This window comes from Zalophus californianus, chromosome 14 (assembly GCF_009762305.2).
Source record: "Zalophus californianus isolate mZalCal1 chromosome 14, mZalCal1.pri.v2, whole genome shotgun sequence".
NCBI lineage: Eukaryota > Metazoa > Chordata > Mammalia > Carnivora > Otariidae > Zalophus > Zalophus californianus.
In genome coordinates this window covers 61,206,602-61,219,404 of record NC_045608.1, presented here as the reverse complement: position 1 = coordinate 61,219,404, position 12,803 = coordinate 61,206,602, and the positions used below count along the sequence as shown (strand labels likewise).

General features: G+C 35.1%; 1 pseudogene; it reads left to right on the top strand.

Moving 5' to 3' along the window:
• Positions 1–2,110: 2,110 nt before the first annotated feature.
• LOC113913217 lies at positions 2,111–2,524 on the top strand (annotated as a pseudogene).
• The last annotated feature ends 10,279 nt before the right edge of the window (positions 2,525–12,803 follow it).

The window sequence follows — 12,803 nt, the reverse complement described above, 5'->3', positions numbered from 1 at the left end:
TCGGATGTCTTTTATTTCTTTTAGTTGTCTGATTGCTGAAGCTAGGACTTCTAGTACTATGTTCAATAGCAGTGGTGATAGTGGACATCCCTGCTGTGTCCCTGACCTTAGGGGAAAAGCTTTCAGTTTTTCCCCATTGAGAATCATATTTGCTGTAGGTTTGTCATAGAACCTGACATACATTTAAGAAGTGAGATCTTTACACTTCTGAGGGTCCTGAGACAAAGCCTAAGGCCATGTGTGGAATGGATAGGAACTGAGTTCCCTAAATCATGGTAGAGACACAAAGGTCTGTACCTTTAGGTTTTGTTTGTTTGTTTGTTTTGTTTTATTTACCCATTAAACAAATAGTGATTGAGGGTTCACTGTCTACTAGGCACTGGTAGGATAGCAGTGAAAAAAAGAAAAAGAAAGGAAAGGAAGCAAAACTCTCTGTCCTTGTGTGGAAGGGAGGGGAGAGATAAGGTAAAGCAGTATACATTAGACTGTGATAGATGATGTAGAAAAATAAACAGGTAAGAGATAGAAGGAATGTGGTATTTCTGTTAAGTCTAAATGAAGTCTTTTGAGAAGTGTTTACTAAAAAAATATCTTGAAGTAAAGAATGAAAGGAGGTGAGTCAAGGCCTTAGAGACATATCCATGTGTACACCCAGTCAGAGGAAACCACAATTACAAAAGCCCTCAGTTAGGAACCTTGCAGGAAAATTCAAGAACAGTAAGGTGACCATTGTGAAGAAACAAAAAAAGAGAACAGAGAAAGAAAATTATAAGGAAATTATATTACAAAGTTGAATGTTAATGAGCAGACAGAGGACATGGATATGTTTAAGGGAAGTAGGGGTGAAAGTGGGAAGTTTAATTCTTAGGCTATGGTAATCATCCAGGCAAGAGATGATGGTGGATTGACCAGACTGGTAACAGTAGAGGTTATGAGAATATCCTGGCTATTGTTCTAAGGCGAAGTCCCTAGGGTTTGCTCACAGATTGTGTATATGTAAGATAGTTAGAAAAAAGTCAAAAAATGACACCAAAATTTTTGTTTTGATACTGGAGGGATGGAGTCATTAGCTGAGATGAGGAAGATTGTAAAAAATGCCATTTTGGCAGAAAAACCAGAACTCCATCAAAAGATATGCTAAGGTTAAGATGGCTATTAGAAATCTAAGTAGCTGTCAAGTAGACAATTAGATATATGAGTCTAGATTTGATGGGAAATGTCTGGGTTAAAGATGTAAATTGGGAAATCATCAGTGTATAGATAATATTTAAAGCCACCAGACAGGGTGAAATCACCAAGGAAATAAGTATAGATAGATTCATGGTTATTAAATCATGTTCTTGAAAGACTGTACCTCCTGGCCCAGGGTAGGCTGAAAATTGGGTGCCCAGGGCTGTGACTAGGAAAAGATTCATGTGTTTACAACTAGAAAACCAAACCTGCTACAGGTGAGAGGGTGGGAATCTGTATTCATCCTTCTCACCTTAGCACAAAACTTACATTGATAAATTAATAAGAAATCTGGCACACTTTAATGTAACCTGTGAGTCTCTAGGGAGAGAAACAAAGCTCTGCAGCATAAAATGCTTCTTGACTTAGGAGTCTCCATAAAACAACATTCCCACTAAAGATGACCTAGCTGTCAGTATTTACAAACCACAATAAGATATCAATAAGTACTTAAAAAAGAGGGCGGGGAATGTACACACAAAAAACATGTTATGAAAATAAATGCCATCTTTGAAAAACTGAAGAAGATGATTAAAAGATGATAGATGTATTAAAGTGGATTACACATACATGGAGCAAGACATATAGTGCATTAGAAGATAGATTTGGGGGGCTATCCATAATGCATCTCAGAAGGATAAAGAGAATGAATATATGAGGAAGAAATTAAGAGATGGAGAGAATGGAATTAAAAGGGCCAACTTAAATTTAATGAATACTAAAGGACAGAATGAAGAAAATGAAGTAATGAAAGGATAATGGCAGGCAATTTTCTAGAACTGAAGAAAGTTGTTAAGTCTTCAACCTGAGGGAGAATCCTAGTGTCTTAAGTATAAATAAAAATAAATCCTCTTTTGCTCAGGCCCATGATACGGGTAGGATGGGCAAGTGTCACGATCTTCGCACTGCCAGGAGGCCCCGTAGCCACTGATGAGATCATGATAAACAGTACATGTGGGCACAGCCCTGAAGCCCAACCCCTTTAGAGGTGCTTCCCACGCAAAGGGAATTCTGCTGGAAAAAATAGGTGTTGAAGCCAGACAGCCAAATTCTGCCATCAGGAAGTGTGTCAGGGTCCAACTGATCAAGAATGGCAAAAAAAACCATAGCCTTTGTACCTAATGATGGTTGTTTGAATTTTATTGAGGAAAATGATGAAGTTCTAGTTGCTGGATTTGGTCACAAAGGTCATGCTGTTAGTGATGTTCCTGGGGTTTGCTTTAAGGTTGTCAAAGGAACCAATGTCTCTCTTTTGGCCTTATACAAAGACAGGAAGGAAAGACCAAGATCATAGGTTTTGATGGTGAACTATGACAATAATAAATTTTCATATTCCAAAAAAATAAGTAAATCCACACCTAAACTCAACAGCTGGACTGACCTTAGACCTTCTCAAAAGTAACGATACATGTAAGAAGAAAATAAAATAATATATTCAAGAAACTGAGGGAAAATCATTGTCAATCTAGAATTATATAGGTAGTTACAACACCATTCAGGAGTGAAAGGGAAATAAACACATTCTCAGGCAAAGACAGAACCAGTTTTGTCATACATAAACCTTCCCTTAAGCTCTGATAGAGATTCATTAGATTTTTGCATTTGTGTTTTCGTTTTTGGCACAAACACTTTAAGTCTAAATAGGGATTGCCCTGTTGAGAAGAGAGGGTGTGAGAGAGAAGGAAACAAAACTATTTATATTTTTATGTATTTTGAATGTATTCGGCCTCAAGAAACAAATCTAAAATGGTTTAAATTGTTATAAAAATGACTAATAGAAATCAAGAGGTACAGTAGGCTCTTGGTTAGTACATCAGCGGCTCACTGATACTAGCAAGGGCGCAATATTTTGCTGTGACTTCAGTTGCAACTGGAATTTGCCAGCTAACTTTGGAGCCATATATTAACTGTAGCAGTTCCATAAATGATACACAGGAATAACCAGTCTCAGAGGAATTCATGGGTCTATTCTGTTCCAGCTTATTAGGGCAAAAACAACAACAACAACATAAGATAACACAGTGAGGATAAATTTTCCAAAAGCCCCAGGTAGACTTCCCTCATGATCCGTTGAACAAGGTTAGAGCATATTCCCATTACCAAACCTGGAGGAGAGAAAGGAGCTATTGTAATTCGCATAGAACTATTCACTGGGGGAAGATTTGATGTTGAGGGATTAATCACAAGGAAGAGAAAGGGATCAGGTAGGAAGTGTAGAAATCTAAGGCCTTATCTCCCTCCAGAGGAGGATGAACATATTGACATATTTATCTGTATTTAATTTAGATATAACCAGATAAACAGTAACCCCGAAAAGCCGGTGAATAACACTAAGAACACGAACAACATACAAAAACTCGTGAAAAGCAGAGAGTATTACAAGAAAGATAAAATTATCTGGAAGACTTTTTAATCACAAACCTTTAGGTAAAGAACATAGTTTCAAAGTACAGAGGGAAACTGACAGGGGTATCACAGATGCACCACCTGAAAATCCATGCCTATTTAGATTTTTCTCAAGCAAATACAATGATATGCTATTGAATGCCTTTAATCCTCCCTGTTGTGTTGCTGCTGACTTGAGACTTGGTACAAGAGCCAGGGGAGCCAAATATTTGTAAATGTTTAATTTAATAGAAGTCTAGTCTTTCTAGTACAAATACTTCCTAAATAGTAATGTCCACAGTATACAAAGTGAGTGGTATATCATGTTTTGTTTTTTTTCTTCACTTTGTCAGGGCAAATTCTAGGTAGGACAGTCAAAGAAGTTCCATGCCCAGTAGAGAAAAATAATCAAGAGCCAACTTGCTTAAAAATATGCTCCACCTGTCCTTGCTCTGTATAGCCAACTCACTTCTTTTAAGGACCTAGAGTTGGCATGGCAGGGAGGAAGGAGGTGGTTTGTCTAACCAATAACTAGTAGGCAACCACACCACACAAACTTCTGCAGCAAACATACAACCCTAACAGGCATACATCAAACATAGCCCCTCTTCATGCTCTACTGGATGTAAATTCACTGCTTCTTTATTATTTAATGGTTATATTTTGCATCACAACATCTCTGTATTTGGAGAAAGGGACCACCATGACTGGTTTTCCAGGAACTGACCAAAGTTGACTGGTGTATCTATACTACATGCTAGATTGTTCACTGGCAGTGTTGTCAGTCACTAGGGGACATCATTTGGGAACTCAAATGACCTAAGATAAGATCCTTAAATGAAGTGAGAGGGCTGAGGTTTCTAGGAAAATTGAATCAGAATAAAGACTTTTCGGATTTGTATTTAGATATAAGAGAACTGACAAGTAGATTAGCATGTGAGATCAGGAGTCAGAGATGGAGAGAAAGCCCAGTATGTGAAGAGAACATGAATATTTGTTACCTACCAAACCCACCTGGGATGGAATTCTGGCTCTGCCATTTACCAGCTTTTTGACTTTCAGCAAGTTGTATTTAACTGTTTTGAAAACATTCCTTCATCTGTAAAATCAGGGTTTTTGTGAAGAGTAGAAAATTATTTTTTTTAAGATTTTTTTAAAATTTATTTGACAGAGAGAGAGACAGCAAGGGAGGGAACACAAGCAGGGGGAGTGGGAGAGGGAGAAGCAGGCTTCCTGCGGAGCAGGGAGCCGGATGTGGGGGCTTGATCACAGGACCCTGGGATCATGACCTGAGCCGAAGGCAGACGCTTTACGACTGAGCCATCCAAGTGCCCCAAAATTATTTTTTTAAAGATCTTTTAGATATTAATAGTTAACACTTGTTGAGTGCAGTTTTTAATAAACAGATGTCACCTAATATTATATTCTTTTCATATTTCTAGTATCTACTTTTTCAGAATTACAAGCCCATAAAACAACAAGAAAACTTTCAACTGAAATAACTGTGTCAAATCCCTCTTTCCTACCTTCAAGATGCTTAATTAGGTTCTCTGACTCTGTTTTGCCATATATAAAGTGTGTAATTGGAGTAGGTAATTCATAGTATCTCTTCCAATTCTAAATTTATGAGGACTAATTTAGGCAGAGGTGAAATAGAAGCTCACTCAAATGAGACCGGTGATGATCAAAGTGCCAGAAATCCTCCATAAAGAAGTCATCTTTGCATTGACCACAGCCCTATCTTGACTTCTTTAACATACAAACCTATGTAAGAAATTGTGCACTTTGGTCTTTTATCCTAAATTGTGAAAGACTCTGTCATCTCCTTCTCTCCTGGTAGCCTCGAGTGCACAAGAAATATTGCAGGACTAGAGGGAGCAGAGGATGTCAAAGGCTCTCTGATGCATTAATATTTTGCTAAGGGCCAGCTTGAATATAAGATAGAACCCAATTAGGCCTCGGGGGAAACAGATTTGCAAATGGGAGTTGAATAGCAACTTGGTGTTACAGCAGCAGAAACCCACCTATTAATTTGTGGATCTCAGATTTCTGTATACACAACAGTTAAATTCATTTCCAACCTTGTTACCAAGACTTTTGCAGAAACAAATAATAGATGTCTCTGACATGTTACAGCATGGAAGCAGGAAGTCTAATTAAATAAACTTGTTCAATAGCAAGTATATCTATTAGTCAGTGATATAAGCATCAGCAGGTTGATGAATGTATCAATTTTTCATAAAGTATTTGAATGTCTCCCTGACAGTCATTTGTCCCTAGATGTACATAGTTATCCATACTTGGATATGAGATTAAGGCATTTCAAAAAAAATCTTTTGTTTTTATTGTGAAATATAACACATACTGAAAGGGCATAAAACATAAAGTTTACAGCTTAATAAATTATTATGAAGCAAACATAAGTAGGTCAAGAAATGTAAAGTTGCCATCACTCCAGAAGCCCCCACATGACTTCCCAATAACAAATATTTCTGGGCCGCTCCCTCTTTACTTAAAAGTAAAGTTAAAGATGATCTTCCTGGTAATTGCTTTCTTGTTTGTCTTAGAGTTCTGTATTGTTGTTGTGCACCTCTATACTCTCTAGGTTACTTTTGCCTGGTTTATTGGAGCTGTTCGCGTTGATTTATTTCACTAGAGCTTGTTCACTTTCGTTTTATGGTATTCTGTTGCATGACTGTACCCCACTCAGTGCATTCAGTCTTCTAATGTGTCCAGTTGAGTTGTTTGGGTTATTTCCAACAGTACTCTTAGGAACATTTTGTACATGAATGCTGGTATCATGTACACACATTTTGGGGGGAATACACATAGGAATGATATGGTCTATTTACTGTTTATTACTGTTATATATGTGTGTTTAACAGAATAATCCAAAGAGTTTTCCAAAGTAGTTGTAAAACTTAAATTCCCATAAATAACATATAAGATATATTAAATGTTAGCACTTGCCAACATTTGATATCTCCTTCTTTTTCTTTTTTTAATTTAAATTCAATTAGCCAACATATAGTACATCATTAGTTTCAGATGTAGTGTTCAATAATTTATCAGTTGCGTATAACACCCAGTGCTCATCAGTCTTTTTCATTTTAGTCTTTCTGGTGGATATTGATTTTCCTTTTTATGATTACTAGTGAGGTTTAGCACCTTTTCATGTACTTTTTGGTCTTTTGGATATGTTTTTTGTTGTGAAGGACTTGTTACCTACCCATTTTTAAGATAGGATTGGATATCTCTTTCTTACTGATTTATAAAAGGTTCTTTCTTTCACTCTCCTCATTTATCTCTATCATGTATTTTTCTTATTAATCATTTCAGTATGATATGATCCTTTTGTTGGTTTCATGTTAGCAGGATCTTCTCCTACTCTTTAGCCTGCCTTTTATTTTCTCAACAGTGTTCCTTTGATGAAGAGATGTCCTTAATTATTTTTAGTGGCTTTTATAACTTGTTTGGAAATATTTTTCTGTATTACCTTCTGGAAGCATTATTATTATTTTTAATTTTGGGCTGTTTACATTGAATTCTACAATCCACTTGGAATAAATTTTTGTTTACTTTGTAAGGAAGAGATTAAATTTCATTGTCTTCCAATAGAAAATCAGTTGTCCCAACATCATTAACTACAATGACTTTTATTTCTTTCTCTACTCCCCAGAGTTTCACCTTGTAACCAATCAAGTATCCTTGTAAGTATGGATTTCTTTCTGGCCAATTGGTATATTAGAATATCCTTGCATTAATCATATTCTTCTAGTTAGTTACCTGCCTATACAATCTGACTTGATTTCAGGGGAATAAGTCCTTCTACTTTATTTCTCATCTTTAAGAGTGAGAGTTTCTTGGCTATTCTTGGTTCTTGCATTTCCATATGGCTATTAATACCAGATTTCATGTTGCATAAAATATAGTTTGGGATTTTGTGTGAAATGCCAATTGATCTGGAGATCAGTTTGAGGGAATTAACATCTTTACAATATTGTGCCTTTTAACTCATTTGTGTTATATATCTTTCAGTGTATTTGATCTCTATGTCAATAATTTCTAGTTTTCTGCTTAGATTTCATATATAAACATACATGTATATGAATAAAAAAGTATATATTCCTATATATGTAGTTATAAATCTTTTTGAGAAAAAAATGTTCGGTTGTTACTGAACAGAAAAACATTGGATTTTTTATATTGACTATATAAACAACTTTGTTGAACTTTTTAAATTAATTCTAGTAATTTGTAGAGTCTTTTGGAGATTTTGCCCACAACCATATTATTCATGAAGATGAAAGTTTAATTTACACTTTTCCAGTATTCGTTTTATTTATCTTGGATTACTCAGCTAGGTAGATCCCACTAGTATACACAGGAATGTGCCATTTTGAATATCAGGAGGAAAGTTTTTAATACCTCACCAGCTAGTATGAAACTTCTTTTTCTATTTCATACTGTTTAGCAGTTAAAGAAGTTAGGATAAGAGAGTTTATAGATAGATGTTGAATTTTATTAAATACATTTCTGTAACTATTGTTATAATAATAGATATTTTCTCCTTTAATCTGTGAAATGTGATGAATTTTGATTGAATTTTAAATATTAAATCATCCTTCAATTCATGGACTAAAAATTATTTATTTTTTTCTTTATTTTTGTAATCAGTCTGTTAATACTTTGTTTAGGATTTTTACCTCTATGGTTATGTAGGAAATTGGCCTATAATTTTCTTTGTTCTTAGTGTCCTTGTCAGATTTAAGATCAGTGCTTTGATAGGTTCATAAAATAAACTGTAGACTTTTCACTCTTTTCTCTATTTTTGCATAGATTTTGTGAAAGCTAGGCATTATTTCTCAAATATTTAGTGGAATTTGCTGGTAAATCTCTTCAGTTTTATATTTTAAATTATGAAAATTTTTCTTTTTATTGATTCAATTTAACTAATTTTCTATGTCTTTTAGATCAGATTTATAAGTCATACTTTCCTAAAAGTATGCCCATTCATCTATATCTTCTAATTATTATATTTATGTGTTAGATTTATAATCATGACTGATACTGGTTATTTGTATTGTTGGATCAGATATTTGAGCAGGAGACTAATTTCATCAATGTTTTTAATCAATAAATTTTTGACATTGATAGATGGGTGGACAGATAGTTCTATTTATTCTTTTATTATTTTCTTCATTCTGTTTTGTTAGGTTTATTTTGCTTTTCTTTTTCAAACTTTTAGATGCTTGACTTTTGATATTTTAGTTTCTTTTCCATGTAAACAGTTAAGGTTATAGATGTTCATTTAAGCACCACTTTGGTGACCCCACACAAGTTGTGTTATGTAGTGTTTTCAGGTGTTATTAGTTTTAAGATATTTCCTAAGCTCACTTGTCCTTTCTTTATTGTCTCATGAATTATTTAAAAGCAAATTTCTTAATTTTAAATAGAAGTTTTTGTCAATAGAATCTTTTGATTTTTATTTCTAGCTTGTATGCCTCATAGCCAGGTGGTGACACAAAATTGTTTAAGAATAATTGTATAGTCAGTATATAATCATTTTTGTAAACTTCATGGGTGCTACAAAAAGTTTTATAATGTATTTGTTGAGATCTCTGCTCTAGGTATGTGACCAATCATATATATCTTATCTTCTACACTTAATTTCATGATGTTTTGTCTTCTTGATATATATGATTTTGATAATGTATATTCAAATCTCTCAATATGATTGTGGATTTGATTATTTCTGTAATATTTTTATCAATTTTGTTAGAAATTTTTTTAAAGATTTTATTTATTTGACAGAGTGAGAGAGACAGTGAGAGAGGGAACACAAGCAGGGGGAGTGGGAGAGGGAGAAGCAGGCTTCCTGCTGAGCGGGGAGCCTGATACAGGGTTCAATCCCAGGACCCTGGGATCCTGACCTGAGCTGAAGGCAGATGTCTAGTTACTGAGTCACCCAGGTGCCCTGGTTTTGTTTGAATTTTTGAGGCCATGATGTCTGACACAAACAAATTTAGACTCTGTTGAAGTAATGCTTTCATTGCAATTTCTTTTTCTCTTAAAGTTTATTTTCTCTGATATTAATATAATTGTGCCGTATTTCTTTTATGTGGTGTTTGTATTTATATTTTTCCCTACACTTTTGATATTGGTATATTTTAGTTGTGTGTCTTATAAACATATAGGTTTTTTTGTGACATTATTTGTCTTTTAAGTAGATTAATTGATTCATTTACATTTAATATGATTGCTGATTAAATCCTGGTTTAAATCTATCATCCTGTTAAAGACAACCAAAGAGAAAAGATGAACAAGTAATTGTTTTCTGAAAATTTCAAAATCCTGAAGACCTAACCAAATAGTAAGAATTTTTCAGGCCAAGATCTCAGGGAATATCGAAATCCAGAAGACTGACACTGGCATTTGAGACTGTTCTGCCTTAAGGCTATTTCTCTACTCTATAGTCTCTCTCTTTAAGGATCACAAATAACTGACAAATTTCATGACAAACTGTTTGTAGCTGAACAACAAGAGAATTGCCCAAATAGTGATTTAAATCTGATTTTGCTAGAATCACAGACTTCATTAAGTTAATCATTGTTCAGAGAGCCCCAAATGCAGAGCACAGTTTAAGATATTATAGAGAAATCAGGTATATGGGACAAGGGAGGAACTACCTTTCCTGACATAGTCATAACCCTAAGCGACAGGGCACCTGGGTGGCTCAGTTGGTTAAGCGGCTGCCTTTGGCTCAGGTCACGATCCCAGGGTCCTGGGATCGAACCCCACATCAGGCTCTTTGCTCACCAGGGAGCCTGTTTCTCCCTCTTCCTCTGCTGCTCCCCCTGCTTGTGCTCTCTCAAATAATTAAATCTTTAAACAACAACAACAACAACAACAAAACCACTAAGAGACAGTGATTGATTTGGGAATAATAAAAAGTCTTATTTTGAAAAAGGCAAAAGTAGGGGCACCTGGGCAGCTCAGTTGTTTGAGCATCTGCCTTTGGTTCAGGTCATGATCCCAGGGTCCTGGGATCGAGCCCCATGTCATGCTCCGTGCTCAGTGGAGAGTCTGCTTCTCCCTCTCCTTTGCTCCCCCCCCACTCATGCTCGCTCACGCTCTCGCTTTCTCTCTCGCTTGTGCTCACTCACTTGCTCTTGCTCTCTCTCGCTCTATCTCAAATAAATAAATAAAACCTTAAAAAAAAGACAAAAGTATATAGGATCATAATGTATTTTAATTTTCCATATTCTAAAGTTTGATCTATGAAAAGACAAAGATTTTTAGGAACACAGAGTTTCATAAATATATCTATGGAATGTCTTCTAGATTTTAGAAAATTCCATACAACTTATGCATGTATGCCTACAAAATGAAACAGTCAAAACTTAACTTACAGGGTTTTATTTTCCCATACCTTTTTTTCCTAGGAAAGATGTTGGGAAAATTAACAGAGGATAACAAGGAAAATTGAGAAGGGAACAGGTGACCTGGGAAATAGTAAAACCAAAGAAAAACAAAGGGAAACTGAGAGGAGAAAAAGTAAATGAGTGCTATGAAGAGATAAAGAAACCTAAAGGAATAATATTCTTCAGCCTTTACCATCAAAATTTATTCATATATTCTCAAATCTAAAGGGCAAACATTAAAATTTACCATAATGAAAGCGTGATTATTAGGAGACTTGGTGATGCCCCCAGTGAATGTTCCCCACCTCCCAGTTATGCTGCCCTTACCTAGGTACCTGCCACATGGATGCGCTTGGAATTGAACGAAATCTGCATTAGATGGAGACTGTACTAAACACACCCTAGGATACAAGAACCAGAGGGACTAGTCAAACAAAAACTCAAAGCAGAAGGTTAAGTTTTAATACTAGAAAGACCGAGCCCAAACACAATTTTGCCTGAGCCAAGATTGAGGTTATAGAAGCAGGAGTTTATTCATATATTCATGGGATCAGACAGGAATGGTTTGGGATGGAGGAAGGTGACTCATAAAGTGATTGTTGCAAATATCACTGGGTTTTTGCTGCCTGCATTATTGGTGGCAAAAGTAAAAACCAAAGAGTAGTTAAGGCTTCTGTTGTTAAAGACATTTAATATGATTGCTTCCTTTCTAACATGCTATTTTAGCACACTTTAATTGCTAAAATTAGAAACTTGGCCTTCTAAATGTCAAATTATGTGAAAACATATGGAATGAAATAAGTCTAGAAGGGACAAGAGAATGGAAAAGACATATACAACAACCTTATTCTCCTCTCTAAAACTATGTTTTTGCTTTATCCTCTTTCTAAAATGCCTGCACATATACCTCTGTCTCAACTCCTTGGCCTCAACTCCTCTGTACTCATAGAAATTTCTTTTATAGATGACAACTTAGGATCAATGAAGTCATATATATCAGTTTCAGGCTGCAACAAATGGCTTTTTTTAATGAAATCTTTCATTTTTATTCAAATGAAATCTGTCATATACCACCTTGCATATGTCATCTCTTTACACCAGGTTTCCTCTATGAGTATTTTTAATTTCAATATAATTAATTTTAATGTAATTTGTACCAATAGGTTTTTAATACATGCTGATTGATATCCTAGTATGATAGTTCTAGCTTTGATGATTCTCTTAATGGTGATAAAGAGAAAAGCTGAAATGATACCTGTCTAAATGGAGGAAATTTTTGAATACACAAATCTGAAAGATGGCATTGCAGTTATAATTTTTACTACACAGTGAATCATTAAAGGTCAACTCAAGATAAAACCAACTGCAAGTTTACCCTCCTTTTGCTCCTTTGTGGTCATAATTGATAACAGTGGAAGGTCTGTGATATTTAGGGGAAGAGATAAGGATTATATGAAGTCTGATACAATAAAGTTAGGTTATTTTTTCCTTTGGGTACTACAAAATGTTGTTCTTTTATAGAATTGAAGCTCTCTGGCTTTTCTATAAGTGTCCTGGGAAGCCCATATTCCCAAAACAGAATCAGTAGTTTCCATATCAATGTGAATTTTTTTTTTTACACTCTTGTAATTTTCTTCTCAACCATTCCCACGTGCACCAACACTGTCTCCACGGCTTCCCTTAGGAAATTGTATTCTTTTAGAGAATTGCTTGGCCCATGAATGCATATTATCTCTCATCTTGAAAAATGCCAATAAAAAAGCA